The sequence below is a fragment of the Poecilia formosa genome, unplaced genomic scaffold, assembly GCF_000485575.1.
Source record: "Poecilia formosa unplaced genomic scaffold, Poecilia_formosa-5.1.2 Scaffold210, whole genome shotgun sequence".
In the NCBI taxonomy this organism is placed as follows: domain Eukaryota; kingdom Metazoa; phylum Chordata; class Actinopteri; order Cyprinodontiformes; family Poeciliidae; genus Poecilia; species Poecilia formosa.
The window spans coordinates 480169-500644 of NW_006800149.1; the positions used below are offsets into that span (position 1 = coordinate 480169).

At 41.7% G+C, this 20476-nt stretch overlaps 1 long non-coding RNA gene across 1 annotated transcript; it reads right to left on the reverse strand.

The window, feature by feature from the left end:
• Positions 1 to 8351: 8351 nt before the first annotated feature.
• On the reverse strand, positions 8352 to 12617 carry LOC103148689 (uncharacterized). The gene is made up of 3 exons (XR_477383.1): positions 12509 to 12617; positions 11377 to 11439; positions 8352 to 9436 (listed from the first exon to the last, which is right to left on the reverse strand). It is a non-coding gene; the product is annotated as an uncharacterized LOC103148689 (long non-coding RNA).
• Positions 12618 to 20476: the final 7859 nt, after the last annotated feature.

The following is a 20476-nucleotide window of genomic DNA, read 5'->3' on the forward strand; positions in this document are numbered from 1 at the left end:
ATATTTTTTGCCCCCCTCTTTTATATCTAATAAGAGCCAGGTGGCAACGTCGTCTGGTTGCAAAAGAAGCTCATGAGCCTTAGACTCCTCAATCAGAAGAACATATCAGCTTGTCGATGTCAATACACAGTTATCCTTGTAGGATCAAGTACATCTTCAGGGGACATTGGGAAAGAGGTGGGGTAACCCTGGACAGGTCACCAGTCCTTCACAGGGCCACAACAACAATGCACAAACAATCATACCTAATGGCAGCCATTAGGTTGGGAACCTGATTGTTCTCCTGGACATTGGGAAGAAGCTGGAGCACCTGGAAAGAACCCACACATGCAAACTCCATGCAGACCTCCCCCTCCGCCCCCCATCTGTGATTCAAACCAAGGATCTTGATACAACCTAAAACTTAATAATGCTTGAGTATATATACAAAGAAGATAAATCCAGGACATGGTTTAAATACAACACTTTTCTTCAAAAGACAATCTGCAGCTTTGCAATAAGCTAACTGCTTTTCTCAGTCAGTCTCTTAGGACACCTGACATAGCAGCTTTTAGCATCATCCAGTCCTGATTCTTGCAGCGACCTGCCACTTCCCCACAAATAACCCTGCGACACTTTATCAGTGCTCTGCTGTGACTGCAACCGAATACAGCAAAACACATGTCTGCTTTCGATAAGAACGACTTGTACTGTTCGTCGAATCACCTTTGGGTCGGAACAAGTCATGTATAAGACAGCGTTTTAATGAAAGCCCTCACCTCCGGGTCTATCTCAGTGCTGTAATGTACGGCTGAGAGTCTCGGCCTATTTGCCGTTATAACACTTGAATCTAATCAGAGGATAGGCCACTTTTGGAGTGTTTGGAGAAACCACTCGTGCCCACAGGCAATCAACACCTCATCAGAGGCCCCCCTCTCGTGTGGAGAGAACGGGGCACGAGGCCCAGAAGTGAAGAGTACCAATTTTTTACTTCTTTTTTCCAGCACCCTTTGTTGAGTTGGTCCTCTCTTTATCTTTTGTGCATTTTTTAGCTTTCCTTCAGAATTCAAGCGATAAAAGATCTGCTTGAATCTGCAAACACAGAAGGTGGCATTGGATTGTTTCACCAGATTTTATCGTTCGCTAATGTCATACATCTGGACTTTACAGTGGTTTTGTGGTTTGTGTGTGAATACAACAAAATGCACTCTCAAGCACTGAAAACGGGATAATGACATAGGATTTAATAGCAGCTGCATCTAAATGGAGGTTAAAAGGTGTATGACGGACGTGCAAATTGTTTTTGTGTGAACATCCTGTAATCAAAGCTCCATATTTACCATGACGGGGAAAAAATGAATGAAAACCATATTTTTTCTGCAGATGTGACTCGTAGTTGTGGGATTACCACTTACTGGGGGATCCGTCGAGATGAACACTGTACAGTGGGGGCAGAGACTGAGACTCAGTCATCTGTTGTCACCCTGTAGATGTGCATTATCTCCAATCCGGCACATTGATCTTCTCCTGGGATGCAGCAGGGGGAATGTTTGATGTTTGCAGTTTTCCACCCGTTTCCCAGTGATTCCCGTCAGGTGAGACACCGACACAAAGAAAGGAGAGATTTGGGTGAAGAGGAGACGAAACACACAGAGACAGAAACACACTAATGATGTTGTCAGAACCTTTGAACACACTCCCGGTTGTGTCTGCGAGTGCACACGTGTGGACTAACACATCATTGTAGCAGACAGGCACTCCGTCAATGTCATGTGGCAAATTCTGAAGGAAAGGCAGCTTCCTGCAGTTGCATGAAATCCAAAAAGCCTTTTTGTGTCTGTCAGTCTGGGAGTCTTTTATATTGACGGCACACAGAACCAACAGTGTCAAGACATCAGGTTCCTTTTGATCTTCCTGACTGTAAAGACAGGACAAACAAAACAGCCATGTTCTGCTCCATCGCTGCATCATGTCATCCAAAAGGAGAACATGGAGGCCAGTGGAGACTTTCAAGGTTTGAGTATATGGATCTAAAGATGATGTCAGAGGTCATTATCCTGTAATTTTCCATGTTATACGGTCAAAGAGAAAAGAAATGTTCCACTGACATCAAAGAGTTAGATGTGTGTTAATGCAATGCCAGGATGGAAAGACCTTAGACAAGCGACTGTTGATGCCCATCAATCTGGGAAAGGGTTCAAGGTCATTTTCAAACAATTTAGTTTTCTCAGAGCAACTACAAAAATCTCCATTATGAATTCAGTTCTGCTAAGTTAGCATGTTAAATGCTAAAGATGAAAGCAGGACAAACAGAATGAAGATGAACAAGAATTATTTTTGGAAAAGACTCTCCTCTCATTACAACATAAATTTACAAAGTTGCATCTGAATGAACTTTGATTTTGAATGATTTTGAATAGAGAAACCAACCGAGGAATGCAGTTTGCTGTCTGGCGCAGAACCGGTTAAAACTGCGCCAGTGGCGACACACTTTATTGTGCCAGGAGTCCCTGTTGGTTAAAAAAGAAGAACCTAAACTTTCTTGAACTTTATCGTCTCTGCAGGACGATCCCTGAAGGAGACAATGAGCATGTGGTCACTCGCATCATCTCTGAACACAAGTGGGGTAAAAAAAAAAAAAAAAAATTAATAAAAACAAAGTTGTCCACAAAACTGTCAACTCTATTGTGTGAGCAACAGAAACAACATGTCTAAATGTAAATGTAAAAAGAGAAAACTCAGTGAGTGGGAGCTGCTGAAACAAGCTGTCAACTCGCATGGGACCAAAAGTAAACTTAGTTTTTTAGCTCTGCAAATGCCACTTTCTTCTCCCACTACAGGGTACACACATTCATCCACCTTATTTAAAATTCAAACACAAATCAGTTTGTGTTTGTGAACACAAAAAGGTTTTGTTCACTTTAAGCATTTTCTTTAAGTTTGCATTCATACTTCTCTAACCACTTTAAATCTTCAAACTCTCCCAAGCTGCAGCTAAGCTCATTTTGTTCCAAACATATTATTTCCATACCCGATCTTTGGATCAGTAAACATTCTGCTTTCATTGATCTCCCCATAGGGAATTACTTCACCAGCTCGTTTGCCACCACAATCTGCTGGTCCTCCCACTGCTGCTGCTTATTACAGGTTATATCACTGCTGAAGGTCTCTGACCTTCTCTCCAACTAATTCCATCTTTTTGCAGCTAACCGCTCTCTGTGGGAGGATGTTTGTATTTACAGCGCTTCTATTTTTGGGTAGGTGTTAAGTTCATGCATTTTAATTTCAAAGACAACTCTTTTAGATACAATGTACTTCATAAATTAAACTAACAGATATTAGATGACACAAGCCATGACTAAATAGAAACTGAATATTCATTGACCCAGCTGTTGGAGAAGAGCCTTCAGTCATCGCTGACAATTAACGGTACAAATCTGTACCTTTATTAACAGCTGAAGGCAAATATTGAGGCAATAAAAGGCAGGTGTTAATTACACAGTCTGAAGGTTCTTTGGATTAGTGCCTCACGAAAAAAAGAACATGCTAGCTACTCAGTATTTCAGTGTTTCCTTGAGTCCGTGGATGACAAAAGTTTAGCAGAAATGAAGCGGACTCCTGGTTGGGTGAAGGCCTGCTAGAGTGGTGAACTTTGTCAAAGTTCTGGTTGTTTTTACAGAGGACCATTGGTATTCATGAGCAATTGCAAGCATCTGAGCATAGCTAAAACCCAAGAATACTCAAAACCTCCTCTAAAGAAACTGATATCTGTCTTTTTAAACACTTTAAACACCAACTATACCTTAATATACATTAAAACTAGAGGTAGCTCTGTCATTTCAGGGAAATCTTGGAGAGGAGTTGAGGGTTGAGGTATTCCAACTCAATGACCTCAAACAAGATTAAGGCTGCTGATCGATGGACAAGTTTTTTTTTTTTTCCATATTACTGATAATATATTTAAAGCAATTCCACTCAAATCTGCCGTTTCATGCCTTGTTGTGTGTTTGCTAGTTGCCTGCAGGTTGCTGCATTCAAACAGATCACAGATCAAACGGGAAAAACAACTAGCAGGTGGTAATTCTCAACGTACAAGTCAGATTCAGATTACTGGAGTTGTTCTTTTTGCCAAATACCCTAAACATGTTTATGTTACCCCCAGAAAATACTAACATGGCAATACAAATCTGCCATGTTGCATCTCTGTGGATGAGTTGTCTGACACTCCTTAGTTCCACATCACCTCTCCCCCCCTGTGCATCCAACGTGGAGAGACACATCCTCTGTTCCTTAATGATGTCTGTGTGGGAGGGGCTTTTTTTCCCTTTACAGCATCAAAGACAAGACACTCAAAGGCGAGTATAAGAAATGACTTAATCATTGCAACAGCGTACAATCGCTCTGTCTCTCACCAACACCCACTCTCCTCCGCTCTCCTTCTCGTGTAACTTCGCTCGAGGCGGCCGTTTGGCACCTTCGCTCTTCCTCCAGAACATCGTTGTGCTAATCAACGAAGCCCAACACACACATGGGGAGCGCTGAGGTCATAAATAAGGCACCAGGCTCACAGCCAGAGTGTCAGCCATGTTCTCTTTTCTCTCTATCGCCCTCTTTCCTCCAGGAGAAGAAGGAAAAAAAAACTCTCCCTCTGAGGCCTGGGTGAGCTTTTTTTTTTTGGAAAGAGCGCCCTTCTTTTTGATGTTTGACAACCAAAAGAAGAGAGGGGTTACAGCGGAGCTGCACCTTTCATCCAGCGGATGCCGTCCTAAAGGGAGAAGCAGGGATGAGCGTGCCTGTGTGCATATTCTCTGTTTGTGGACGTGCAGACCAAGGCCGCCTAATGAAATTACGCAGCGGGGCGGTAAAAGATTAGATTTACGCTTCTGAAGAAAATCACCAACAGGTATAATCGGAAGACAATGAAACCTTGAAAACAGCGCAGCAGAAATGTAGTTTGTATTCAAAACATCAAAATCAAAGACAATGTGCTTCCTTCATATCCTCCAAGACAAACTAAAGGTTCTGTTGAAAAAAACAAATGTAATGTGCATGTAGGAAATAGAAAGAAACCCTGCAGAATTGTAGCAGAATGTTGTCACTTAAGCCATATTTAATTGAAATTATGAAAAAATATGGCAGCCTGTGCACGACATATCACACTCTGAGACAGATGTGTGCACTGTTAAACCTCAAGCCAATGTTAAGCTGCATGCTGTAGGTGTGAATATGCACAGGTCACTTGCAGGAAGCGGAGGGAAGAAAGTGAAGTCCCATGTGTCCTTGTCCCTGCATGGAGGCTCTTGTCAGTGAGCAGCACTGGGCCTCTGATCTCCCTCCCTCGCTGGCACACCAACATAAAGCCCCCTCAGGCTTCTTTCTCGCCCACCTAAGGTTTCAAGGTTGTGCCTCTGTCGTCATAGTCTGCCAGTGTTTTCTTTTCTTCCTTTTCGTCGGCTGTGCTGTGAACAGAGCGCTCGCCTCCCCCTCAGTAGCGCCACTGTAAAGCGCATCATTCAGTCACCGTTAATGGCATCTTCGACTACATTCAGCCGTGCGACACCACCTCCAACAAGTGGAGGTGCTTATTGACTACATCTAGGCATTCTCTTTGAATTTTTTAAGTAAGCTGCAAACTCCTATGGTGATCTATGCCAATAATACAGCATAATATTGCATGTTTGTATAGTTCTTCTCAATTTATTAGATGACTACACTAGATACTAGTAGAAAATAAACCGCAATGTAAGTAACTATACTGTCTGTTAATCTGCAGATGGATATAAATGAAATGTAACTTCAGAACCTTCAGGTACTCCGGATGACTTTTTACACATATTTTTACATATGTTAAATTTCTGTGTACATATATCAGTTTGATTAATCATAAATTCATACACTGAATCTGTTAGAAGCTCATGTTGATTTTTACTTGATCTTTGGATGAGGTGGTCTTATTGAAATAAATGATCAATGCAATATATAAAATACATCTCTGTTCTCTATAAAATTGGTGACAGACTGATGAATTGGCTAATAAGAGAAAGATTGATTACAGTATTATTTGAACTAACATTAATAACATGACAAGTACTGTCACGTTGACGTGGCTTCGTGCGTACGCTGCTGCAGCTCACCACAGTAATGACTATGAGTAACTTGCATTTTCAGATCAGGTAATCGTTTCTGCCTTTTTCTCCTTTATACAGATGATTTTACAATAAACTTTAAGTGATGGCAATCCTTTTTATGTCCAAAATGTAATTTGTCATAAAATGTCACGATTTGCTCTCAGTGAGTCAGCGAGCAGCTCCTCTCCTCGTAAAGCCATTTTTACAACATCATTCAACACTCGGCAAGAAATTATTTGCTCTGAAAGAAATCGGACACATCAAAGAATGAGCCCGTAAATCACAAAATAACTCTCAAGCACCTCGAAGATCACAGACGCAGAAGATTTATTGCTATATAAAAGCATCTCTGGACTGAATTGTCTTTTAAGTTCCTCTTAAAGCGTCTCCGCGACTCGTCTCTTAATGCCGTGGAAACGGACAGGGTCACTGCGCTGAATGAATTCAAACAGATTTTAGGCGTTTTACAAGGTCAGCAGCACAGGAAGACTCACACACACACAAATTTGTGCCCATAAATCGAAGCACGTCGGCCTTGGTGCAGTAAAATCAGCAGTCTCTCCCCGTGTCTCTTTATCATTCCTTACAGAGTTGTCGCACACCTCAATACATTTGTCCTCCTGCCAGTTCTTCTTGGCTTTTGAATTTATTAAGCCAGCTTAAACCTTGGAAAAACTGTGCTCAGTCACATACACACACGCGCGCACACACACACACACACACGCACACGCACACAAAGAGACTACTTTTCAGTATTTTTTCAAACTTTTCTTAAATTTAAATTTTTATGGCATTGCAACTTTTTCCATAGCGACAGCCATGCATTTTTGACAGCACTGATTTGGAGGAGTAACTCAAAAGCCTGGAGGTTTAACAACATCCTTAACCTGAGTCGGATGGTGAGACAACAACCAGGCCGATGCCCAGATTCCTGCAGTATAATTTCATTTAATCCAGCTCCTGCTGACCAGTAGCCACAGAAATTGGCCAGCGTTGGACAAGTCAGGACATCATTATTTCTGGTCAGTGTCAGGGATGCACCAATGCAGGAGGCAGTGAGGATGACATGGAAGCAGAGAGAGAGCATGCTAAAGGGATCGAGTGGGTGGCTGACAGTAAGAGAATAAACTGGATTTTTTTTATATCAACCCTTAACTATTCTAACTATGAATCCCAACTTTATTCAATATAAAGTGAATACTCAACCAAGGTGCATTTAGTCTTTGGACTATTTCTTGATTCCTAAAGCTACAGCCTAAAAAAGGACAATATGTTGTAGCATAAAAAGCAAAACAAGAACCCATTTTAGAATCTAAAGGGAAAACCCAGCACTAGAGTTTTCCCAAGTTCAGGAAAAGACTCATCTTAGGGTTCATTCCCACCAGTCTGGTTCAGTCCTTTTCAATCCAACTCCAGTCTGTTTGCCTAGAAAGACCGGTTCATTTGGTGAGGAGTGAATCAAACTCGGATGGCGATCAAACATGAGTTTCGCTTCGGTTGAAGTGAACTCTGGACTCTACTGTAGAAATCCATTTAAATGTAGGAAAGCCCAGACCGAGTACTGGGGGGAGGTGAGAATTTAGCAGAATCGCATAGGAAGGTAAAGTTTATGTCTGTACAATCATAAAGAGACTTCATGCATAGACATGTTTATACTTTTTATAAAACATGTTTAAAGTTTAGAGAAAGTATGCAAGCACCCTTAAAAAGACCAGACCAACGTTTGCCAAAGAGAACCTGTGGAATAATGTCCACTGGACAGATGAGAATGAGACAGAATGATGTGGGCATCAGAGAAGAGGAAATGTTTAGTGCCAACCTGCATCGTCCCAGGAAACACCATCATATCCACCATGGATCAGAAGGTGCTTGAGACAAATCTGAGACCATCCGTAGAAATGTGGAAGCTAGAACTAGATCCCGCAATATCTCAATTGGCCAAAACATTTCAGTACATACACTAAGGATTTGGTGAGAATGGAGAACTGGAAAGTCCTGGGCCTAGTCAAAGCCCAGATCTTGATCTGAATTAGATGCTGTGCGCTGTATTAGCTGCAAATGAGGAATGGGCAATCTTTCATTGGACGGATTTTAAAGATGTCTCTGAGAAGTACCAAAGGCATTTCAGCTAATAGCTAATAGCTATAGCTAGTTATTAGCTATTAGGGTGCCATAACTTTTGTTTGACTTGCAAATATTGTCTTGTTGATAAACTATAACACTTAAAGCAGTCAAGTGTAATTACATCAACAAGAATATTTATTTTGATCAAACTGAATATCTAATCGTTTTAACTGCCGTCATTACAAAGTTAAGTGGATCTTAATGAGATGCTTCATTTGATCTCCCTTATAGCCGCAAATCAAAGTTATAGCAGGAGCGGCTTTTCTCACACTCCTTTTTCCCCTCAAGCCCTCTTCCCTTCATTTCTACCTCACCCCATCCCTCTCATCAACACTTAAAAGTGTGCGCTCTTATTTTTACAAGGACATATACAGGCGGGATGACAAACTGCCGGCAATTTCCCCGCCAGATTGTATTGCCGCATTCCTTGATAAGTGTTCGCGAAAGTGGTGACCCTCCAATATCCGGCAGTTATCAATTTAAGATCCATCATGAAAACTTCAGGGTTCTTTTGGTTATTTTTTTTAATATCAGGTATTGAACTTGCATCCTTTCAATAATAAAGCTTCAACCTCTTCTTCAATATCTGCTTCGTTACCGAAAGTAAAAGAAAAGGTTACGATCGAAGGAAGGAATGGGGAGAAAAAGGGGGACTTGAAGGAGGGGTTTATCTATGAGTGGTACATGATATTTTCTTCACTTTAAGACTCTTGAGCTGTCAACATGATGGATAATGTTTTAGGGCCGGTTCTCCTGGGAGTGATCTGTTGTCCGTACCATCAAGTGTGGAGAGCAGAGACAGAAAGAGAAAGAAGAAACTGACAGAGGGAGCAGAAGCAGTCCTCATTACAGCCCAGCCTGCTGGGGGTTGACCAAACTGGGCCCATTTCAAGCTGAAAGTTTAAAGAATTTCCCCCTCGTCTCTTTTCAACCAGAGCCTCTCTGTACTTAAATAACAAAGACAAAGACACACATGCATGCGTCTTCGGCGCACACTCCGTGCCCTATCTCCGGCCTGTGGGAACTCATTATCTTCCCAGACGAGCAGTGCCACAAGTTGGTCTCCTGCCACCGTGTCGCTTTGTGACGCCGGGTTCAGATGCGTTGGTTGGGAGGAGACGGAGAGGCAGGGACCGGTTGACGCACAGGGTTTTGTTTTTAGTCCTCTGGGCCTAGCTGGGTGCATCTGTAGAGGGCTTATGGACCTGGGAGATTTATTAAGAAAGAAAACTCAGTGCTAATCAGAACTCATAAAAACCAACAGAATTGACTCTAGGGCAGTGTTTCTCAACCCTGGTCCTCACCACCCCCCTGCTCTGCATGTTTTAGATGAGCCTCTATTCCAGAACAGCTGATTCAAATGATTGCATGACCATCAAGTACTGCAGAAGCCTGTTAATCACCCAGAGATACAATTCAGGTGTGTGGCAGAAGGGAAATACCTAAAACATGCAGGACAGGGGGGCGCTGAGGACCAGGGTTGAGAAACACTGCTGTAGAAGAAGTTAAATGAGACATTAAATGACTAAATCACAGAATAAGTAATATGATTTGTGAGCAAAACATTAAAAAATTCCCAAACACCACATAACTATTTGTTCCAATATTGCTGTAAGCAAAGAAAATGCATCAAAAACTTAAATTTGAAAAAACATTTAAAAAAATGAAACTTCTCAATCTTTTTCTATTTTTTTTTTCTTTCTTTTTGTGACTGAGGTCTACAAAATTGCATGATTTTCAAATCAGGTTTTACAAATCGTGTTCCACACTTCTGGGGGCAGGACTTCCTCCAAAGGAAGACATTTGTTAGCAACATCATTAATTAATCAGTACAAGGCAAGTGCAAGCATTTCTACTGGTCAGCTTGTACACAAAGCTTTTTCTGATCCAGGTTTTTCAAAATAATTTGAACTCTTTTGGGACAAGAACCATTGCAGTCATAACTGCTCCTGTTTCCTTAAAGGGCCAGTACACAGTGAAGTTTTCTGATGATAACTGATTTACAAGACCTGGCAGGGAACACCAACAAAGGGGAAGCCATCAGTGAGATCATGAGGAGTAACAAAGTGGGCTTAGTGACAGAACGCAAGCTACATAACAGAAGGATCTGACAAAGAGTATTATTTAAATGCTGGGAAGGTGATTTATGGAGCTAGAATGAGGTGAGTCCTATTACACAATACAGATAAATAGGGACATGAATTAATGACTGATGGAAAATGACTGAATAGGTAAACACTGAAAGAAATAGAAAGAATATCACTAAAAAGAATAATTCGACAGAGTATAAAACAGTAATGATGTCCCACAGATGATGGCTAAAAAAAAAAAAAATTCTGAGGTTTTCAAACTAGACCCACAAGTAAGAGATTTTTATAGCTTAAAGTGAAAGGTCAAAGCAGATCTTGTAGACAAAAGGTGAAATCAGATGTATGTGTGTGCTACGTTTTCTTTACGGTCTTGAAACTTTAAAGATTTTCCATTGCTATTTAATAACCCGTTTTCAAAGATGAACGCCGTTTTCTTGCTCTGTCCCTGTTGGTGCCACAAAGAAGACAATCATCACCTTTAAATCTTTTTTTTCGAACTCGTACCAAACTGACTGTCTCAGGCACATCGACGCCGTGACCCTGGATGGAGGTTAGCAGGTCATCCACTCACCGTTGCTCCTTTGATCTACGTGCAAGCTCTCAAAAATAGGTCAGTGGCGTAAACTAAATCCAATAGGATATTGCTTTTCATTGATTTTTTTTTTTTTTTTTACCCACCCTGGGATAATGCACATATTTCAGAGGATGGATCGGTCTGGATCTTTGTGTATGTGTGTGCATAAACAACTGTTGGCTGTAAGCACTGATGATTAGTCATTACAGAAGGTGTTGACAAATGTTTTCATCACAGCGGTATATGGAAATATAACTCCTCTCTGACATATAGGAGACATAATACTGTATAAGACAATAACTTAGAGCGAGTGTGGTATTATTACTGCACTGTGCCGGGAGAGACACAGAGGAGAGTTATTTGTTAAATGCCACCACGACTGTACTGAGGTCTTAATTGGATTTCCTCTCACGGTCAAAACGCCCCCTCCAGTTTTTATGGGAGTGACCTCGAACTCTGTCACACAATCACACACACACACCTGCACCCTTAGTCGGCAGTGGAGGCACGCAGGTTTGGAGTATGTAGAAGCAGTGCTGTCATCCTGTTAAAAGTGGGAGAATTTAGTAGGATTTAGCTTGATGTGTAGCTGCCATCACGGCATCTCTAATAAATTTAATTCATTATTTTATTGTTCAGTTAAAAATGGCAATAAATACATATTAGCGTTCTCCCCACAGTACAATAAATATCTGTTGAAACCCAAGAACAATGTTGAGCCTTAATTGAAATCAAGAGGAGTAACATGATGTAAAATAGACATAAAACTGTGCATTTTTACTCTGCAAATAGTTTTTTAAAAAACATTTTGGGTCTCCTAAAATACTTTTAACAAAGTAGTTTCAGAAAAAATCTGAGTCTAGTTAAAAAAAGTAATATAACAACAACTTTTCATTCATTGCTGGACTGATGTCTTAAACCTTCTTCTTGCTTCAACTTTAGTTGACCAATATTTAGAAGCGTAGACAACAAACTGAACGGCTCCGTTCACTTCCTCTGCAGTGTTACCAAAACAGCACAGAAACATCGACGTTATCGTTCATAATTCCTACTTCTGTTTGTTGATTGACCTGGTTGAAATTCAATCGGTGAAATCACGCTCAATGGGAGAAATGTTACACAGAGCAGTGAAGGGAGATGCAGAATTATGTTGGAAGACATTGGTTGAATTAACGCATCCTGGAATTGTCCTGAAAAATATGTAATTTAAGTATTTTCCTTAAATTTAAATTTCTTCCTTCCTTTAAAACATTTTCATCGGCACACAAAAATCTGCAGAAAATTCATTCTGAACAGTTACATTTACTTCTAAATAATAAAATGTATATTAAAATCTGGAAAAGTCAATTTTGTCAAATGAAAAAGCCCAGCCACTCAAACATTTCCATGACGGATTTGTTATTCTATGTAAATTGTTCACGTGGTTCTATAGACTGAAGGAAGACTGGAATGAGTGTAGGAGCCCTGAAAGTAAAATCCTTTGTCTACCGACTTTGTTTCAGCTAAATTAGGTTCTCAGCCCCGTCGTTTCAGAAACAAACCTGTCCGCCTGTTTGCAAATGGCAGAGCTGAAACTAATCATCCTCGCCTACACATTCTGCCTTCATACATACTATTCTTTGGTGTTTTACTCCTGCATGCAGGTCTTCAAACTCCCACTCCAGCTCCTGCTATGTCTCTCATTTTAGCCTGGATTCCTCCATACGAGTAGATTGTCTGGAATGCACCACTTCCTGAAACCACAGGTGTGATAAATTGGTTCGTCTTCCTAATTAGACTTAATTAATGCTAACGAGGCTATCAACGTGAAATCGTGTGCGTCGGCAGTGTTTAATTACAGACTGCATAAATAAAGTGAAGCGTTACCATGAAGTCAGCATATTGTTGACTGTTTATATTTGGCCAACATAGATCCAGCCGGTGCGTTCATTTACATACATGATAAGGAAATTGCACTGCATGGCTATTAGCATGTAAATAGACTCATTCAGCACCCGGCCCATTGAGGCAACAATTGCCCCTCTCAGAGAGCAGAAGAAATAAGCTCTTTCAGCACCGTGGTGCGAGCTTTCAGATGGTTTAAATACATTTTAATGTGGCAGGCGGCTCTCCTCAGCAATGAGGAAGTGAACAGTAGCCACTTTCACACAAATTATTTATCCGCTCGTTTTTTTTTCCCATTCTTTCTTTTGTTCTCGCTTTGTATGCGAAAGGCAGAATGTCACAATTAATATTCACGGCCGACTTTGCGCCAAGATCCCTGGAGAATTTTAGTGCCAGATGACGAGCAGGCTTCCAGGGGTCACCCGGCAATCCGGTCGCTCTCTGAACATGCATCGGCTCTCAGCGGCAGTGACCTCATAACTACCGCTGCCATGATCTTGACCACCAATGTCACGCCTTGTCCTCTTCTGCCACCTGTGGGAATCCTTCCTTGCTAACTTTTTTTCCTTCCATTTTTTACTCCAGGAGGCCATTCAGCTCATTTTCATCAGATTTCCCACAGGAAATGGCCATAACATGTAGCTGTGTCTATCCCTTGCTGCCTTGTGCATCCATAAAGGAAAATAGCAATCTGTTTTCGTGATTTGTCAACTGTTGTCCTCGTGGGAGATATAATGTACACATGGACTGTCCTTGAATTCTTTTGTGCAGCGGTGTTACAGTTGGAATGAATAACTTTAGTACACCAGATCATGTTCCCCAGGGGCAAACCCCCCAAAATTTTAAAGAAGTCTCTTAGGTTAGACACATAGGAGTTGATGTTTAATTGCAATAATATCCCCTTTAATCCATTTTATATTTTAAAGAACTGAAAACATTCAGGACATCCATTTGTTCACTTGAGAAGCAGGAAGTTGCACAGGAAGAGAATATGAGCAGAAATGCTTTGGGCAGGAAGAATCTCCAGTGGCAGTCAGTCTAGCAACAAATCCGAAAGGCCTCTGACTTAAGACTGTTGCTCTTTGCTCTCCTGACCATCATGACATGATGAATACCTAAAAATCCTAGCAGCACAGATGATATTCCACAGAATCATCAATCTAAAACATAAAATGCAATGAGAACTTGTTTCGTGTGGTCCTGGGGCTCTCCAGGTTGACCTGGACAGTGAGTTGCATCGCACATTGGCAAGAGTCTTCTGTCCAGAAGTGCTTGTGCTACATATGTACTTTTTGCTTGTTTGTCTTGCTGATATCGTCTGTTAAACACACCCACTTCATTCCCTTTTGTCCTTCAAACATGACTCCTCCTCTCTTCTCCGTGGCCCTCCTCTTCCTCCCAAACTCCCTCTGACTGAAAGGAAGCTCCCTGTGACCTCCTGTTATCTTCCTCCCATTCACGCCATGCCACGTGCCGCTCCCCTCACCCCTTCCCGCTCCGATGGGCGCCAACAATAGAGAGAGTACAGCCAAGATGGCAGCCACCCATCCTCCTGTCTGGGCCTGCTCTCCCCCCTGTGGGGCCAGTCGCGTATCGGCCCAGCCAATCTTAAAACACATCTTCCGCGACAAATTGGCCAGTTTACTTAAGAGTCTGCTGTGGCCCATGAATATTTGATGTGGTCAGGGCTGTGGAGTGGAGGGATACAATGACGGGGGTCTTATCTTATTTAGCCAGACAGAGGGGGTCGAATCCTGGCCCGACCCAGAACACTCCGCTCCCTCTCCTGAGATCTAGAAGAGTCCAGTCCTGGAGAAGATGAAAAACATTTTCTTCCCATTTTGCGCCACACCTTTGAAGTACAAAAAGCGATGGTGTAGAAAAGGTACCAATCAGCGCCGTTGGAAGAAGTCGCTCCTTTTTCCTCTCTTTCTGTGACTGACATTTGGGGAAATCGTACAATGGGCTTTTAACACGTTTAATGGACCCGGGAGTAACACAACATACTCCAGCATGCTCCCTGAATCCACTGAAAGAAAAATGCTAATTTCCTTCCTTGTAACAAAAAGAAAACATGCTCACAATTTCAAAGAAGCTCTGCATCGCGCCCCTTACATCTGGTGCCTCTTCTTTAGAGAAGTAAGAGCTTGATTGTAAAATCAAGAGGCATTGTTCAAGAGGAAATGTTGGCAGAAGTTTTCCCAATTACCTCTTCCTCCCCTTCTCCTCTTCGTCTCCCTGGACTCGGGGGGTTGGCGGTATGATTTTAAAAAAGTCCTCTCATATTGCCTCGGCTGTGATGGCTAGTAATACTGTAGCCTCCAAATCAATGGAGCCTGTCCTAGATTTCGCTGCGGTCTCAACTCTCGCTCTATAAAGGGATCTGGAGGGCACTCTATATTTTTATTACCTGCAGAGAGAAATGGAGAGGCCAGAACCTGGATCTTATTTCTCTCTCACACACACACACATACACATTTATGTATTTACTGCACACCGATGCACATCACTGCAAACTTGCATATCCTAAAAAGTGAACCTGCAAGCATGCAAATACTGCAAGAATGCACATATGTGAGCATGTGAACTACAGCAAACACACCAGCTGTCCACTGGCTACCTGAGACCCCTCACGCCGCGGAAACAGGGACCCCAGCAGAGGCTGTCTCTCTTCATTAGAAGATGTGCGCACATACAAACTAACACACACACTCAGTCACACGATGCAAATGCCACAGTGGGTTGCGCTGACTGCTCTGCTGACTGTGCACATTGGGAGGCTGCAGCAGGAAAGGTTTCCAGAGAGAAGGGGGGATAAGAGGCAGGAAAGGGGGTTGCGGGAGGGCAGGGATGAATTGTGCAGCACAGCAAGAAGCATCCCAAAAGTTTGCAAAATGTAATAAACCATTTCTTTGCTTTGCAGCCACAGTAATGATTTGAATCTGAGTGAGGCGAAAAAGATCACATCAAAAGACTTTGAACCACTTCTGAGGTGGCCGAGGTCATTCAGCAGAGACCTTCAAGTCCAAGTCAAGTCTCAAGTCTTAAATGAGAGAAATTAAAACTGATATATACTACAGTTGAAACCAGATATTTACATACATAGAGATATTGCTTTGTCCCTGTTGGACATTAAAGCAGACAAACTATTCCATCTTTTGGACAATTTTGACAAAAGGCTCTGCCATGCTTCATCCAAAATGATGGCTCTCATTGTGATAAAACGTGACAAAAATTGTGTCTTCATGTTTGCAGACAGGAGTTCTCCTCCTTTTCTTGAGACCAGGTCTGGGTAGAACTATTTCAATGTGTTGTGTGATTAGTCAGAACTTTGTAGCCATGCCACTCAGACAGCAATGGTGATATTTGCTTCAACTAGTCTGCTTCTACTATCTGCTTTTTGTTTTGTTTTTTGTTTTGTTTTTTTGAGGAACATTCATCAGATGCTGTGAGGACTTATGTGTGATTCTTTGTAAAATGCCAAAGTCTTAGATAAAGTCTTATTTAAACCATGTAATTGCACATCAACTTTTCGGCTTTGGGTGAAGTGTGGGACAACCTAAAAAAAAAATTTAAAAAAAAAAAAAAGAAGAAAAGAAAATTTATCATTTCTGTGTACTGACTGCCATAATTATGTCTTGATTTTTCCTCCAAAAACTTCTAATAATTGTTGAAATGTTGGACCATTCCTCCTGACCGAGCTGGGCCTGACCGAGCATCGCTCACCGCATCGCTCACCTTTCCAGATCTGTCCACAAATGCTCTATGGGACTGAGATCAAGTTTCTGTGATGGCCACGCTAAAGTCTCAAGTCTCTAACAAACTGGACAATTAAACTGACAGAAGTTTCTTCAGTCAGACGGATCCTTCCTGCCCACAGCCATCATCAGCAACTACAACTCTGAAGACACGTGTGTGAGTTACAACATTTAATTTCCCTTTATGATTAATGAAATATTTTTGAATTAGCTTGATTTTAAATAGGGTATCGTTCAAGGACCTAATTTGCTTTATTTCATCTGCTTAGTCAGAGTGTAGCAAGAAAAACAATGACTTCTGCAGTGGGTCAGTGAGTGTGTTGGTCGATGCCTCTACACAAGTTACATTGAATTTGTCTCTTGTTCCTTACAGATACGAGCCAGATTGGCATCAGGGCACTGAAAAACCTCTGTCAGCTTGCCAGCTAATGGTGCTCACCTCTTGGAGATCTGTGGGTTAAAGGTGAACGGTGGTCATCTGTCCCGCGAGTCCCTGCTTCCCATCTAAGAGATCGGCTCCAAGCCAGCGATACATCCAGCCAGCCTTCGTCAGCAGCTAATTAAATTTACTGCAATTCATTTCACCTTAATGTGCTTTTAATTGAATTACAGGGTCAGTCATGGGGAGGGTTCAGGGAGGGGTGAGCAGGACAGAGAGGAGTGGCCGTGAGGTGAGGTGAGGTGAGGTGAGGTGAGGTGAGGTGAGGCGAGGCGAGGCACCCAACATACACACACCGCCTGGCAAGAGTGTGAGCAAGGTAACCCTCTGATTCACTCAGAGCATGAGGAGAAAGACGAAAAGACGCAAGAAGTGGATGAAGCTTTCATAATGATGTGATTGTTTGTTTTCTGGAGTCAGCAGGATTCGGGCCCTGAGAGAAACTCTGCACATCTGTAACCAATGCGAAGGGGGGAGGAGGGGACCGATAAGACTTTGATGTGCTGATAAGGAAGTTGCAATGCCTAGGTATGGTTGGTGCGTTCTGGAGTAAAATAAGTGTGGGGAAGAAAGGCGGCACTCTGTGATAGCCAGAGAGAAAAGGAAAGATGAGAAGAGCGACAGAAGTGATGAGAATACGGCTAAGGTGGAGGAGGAAAGGGAGCGAAGGTTTGGTGCAGGACTGAGGAAACGTGAGTTGTTTACTGTCTGAAGAGGAAGTCCTGGGGGTTTGAAAGAAAAGCAGGAGCTGATGCCTGAAACTTTTCATAGTCTTACATCCAAACTCAGAATTGAAAAGAAGAGCAGGAAAGATGCTTCTCACCGTGACCTGTTTAACATTTTTGCAAAGACGGGGCCCTACATTTGACATCTCCCTTGGTATTCAACTCACTCAGTCAGCAAGATTAAATAGACGGATTTCAGAGAAGGAGGTCAATGTTTAATTTTTAGTTGAATTTATAAATAAATTACAGCCGGATCGATGGACTTTTAATCTATGGCCGGTCTTGACGGGCAGCCAAGTCTTGCTCTCCGCCCACCATTTGCAGCCCGATTACCAATGAAACTTGTGTCCAACAGGGTTGACCATTCACCTGCGCTCACTTCAATGTACATTTAGCACAAAGAAATACAAATATGCACAACCTGTCATGATCCGTGTTTCTGTGTGTTTATTTTTGAGTTTTTTTTCTGTGTAGTCCTGTTCCCTGTGAGTCTGTCTCTGCGTCTTCCCCGTTGATTGTTTCCCAGGTGTGTCTCATTCCCTCGATTACCCCGTGTGTATTTAAACCCACCTGTTGTCTTTGTCTCTCGTCGGATCCTTGTCATGTATTGCCTGTTTCCCCGTGCTGTTCTCTGTTGCTCTGTCTTCTGGATTCCATCATTAAAGTCATCATTTTCACTTACCTCCTGGGTCCGCCTGCGTCCATATCCTCACCACAACCACCGTTTATGACACAACCCTGAAAGTTGCGAAATGTCTCTTGAGACTGTGGGGTGTACCTTCCAATGCAAATACTCCTAAAATGATTCTTAGGGTGAGACAAATGAGTGGTAATTTTATGACAGATGCACAAATTTCTGTGAAGAGAAACTCTTTCATATAATCATTTTTGAGTCAGTGAGTATAAGCACACGCCCACTGACAGAAACACAACTGGAAAAGGCTTGTTCAAGTGTTTGGAGTCTGGCAGTGATCACCAATCCTCTTGATCCTCTTCCAGGAAATTTCCTTGTGGTTTGTCTTTCTGTCTCAATAGGGTCTGACTAGTTGATGCTAACTGTGGTAATTGCAGATTCCAAACATCTGACTCCCAGGTAGGTGTACCTACCCTGGTCTTCTAACCAGTAGCTAAAGTTGATTTGGTGAGCTGCTCTGCAGGCGTTCCCTGAGGCCTTCCTGGGTGATACTTGGCCCACGTTCCTTTGGTGCACCTGTTAACCAGAAACTCTCCAACATTCGTACTCATCTTTTTCAGACTAATCTATCTTGGTTATCTTCAGCTTAGTCGACCCACTTTTATTGTCTTTAATACCTTTTTTTTTTGTACAAAGTACTTTTTCATTGTGGTAGGGGTCAACAGGTAATGCAACAGACAGAAAGGTTGTTTGGCTTTGATAGGAAAGTTTAATTACGCCAGTAAATTACTTACAGTTTAAGCTTAATTGCTTAAACTGTAAGCAATTAAGTTTTCAGTTTAATTGCAGTGTATTTACAGAGAACCTGTAAGTTATTTCCGTATCATCTACTGTGTATTTACAGGTTATTTTAAGGTGAACTAATCAGATATAATTAGTTGAACTTATGGGGTCCTTCTACAGCTTTTGGATCATTTTCCTTTGAAATGAAGGATGGCTAGAAGTAAGTTTAGTTTACTTACCCAGAACTGACAGGATATTTTCCAGAACATTCAGCTTACTTATCTGGACCCTACATGTTAGTTCCCTAAATGCTTAGAGGCCATTTACGTGTTAATTCTAAAACATTTGTGTGGATTACCTGGAACTTACCTGGAACTTGTCAGTGCAACCTGGCTTTTACAGGTTGCACTGACAGGACTAACATCTACGTTGGATGTTTTGACGTGCCCAGCAGAATAAGCTGTAAAAAGTTCAGGCTGTAGATACATGGGGAAGCTGGCTTGCAAAACATTGAGAAAGTTTCTGGCAGTGAAAGCTATTCATGGTCAGGTCAGAAATAAACCTCCATGGAAAGAAAACAATATTTATGGTTTATGAACCCTGCTTACTCACATTTTCTTAACACATTTCCTTACACATACCTGTTACTATTGGTAAGTCAGGTTAAAGGCAATACTTTTTATAGAAAACTAAAGTACCACAATGACAAGATTAGCTCATAATCTAATATGGAGAATTTGTTATGTTTTGTCTTTGTGGACCCAATGAAACAAAGACACACGATGTTCTTTAGAGAACTGCTTTACAAATACTGAGAGACTGAGATTTAATCTGCAGGTTAATATTTTCATAATTCACAGCCACTCTTTCTTTTCATTTTTTCCAATAACACACTATGAGTTACATATTTCTTCTCCCTGTCAAAACAAAACCTTAGGAAGGGAAAATTTAGTTGGGGACGTGCATTGATTTCTTCCTTCACAGTTCCGGCAGAACAGCGCTACTTTCAATACAAATGAAATGAGCACGACTTTATGGAGCCACACAGCCACGTTTGGTTTAAAGGGGGGTCATCATCCATCAAGTGATGAATTGCATTTCCTAGTGTGGTAACTGCTTTAGTGCCTTAATGCACTTTTGAAAACAATGGGGAACTTTGACCTTTGCAAAGAGGCAGCAGGAAAAGCTGCTCTAAAATTAGGTTAGAGGTACTTTTTAAACAGAACTGAAAAAAACTATGAAATCTTTGATTAGAATATTTGTTATTATTGTTTTTAAACAATCTTATTTACACTAGTTTTACATCAAAATGTTTGTATACAATAGTTATATTACTTGAGGGTAATCTTACATGTTAC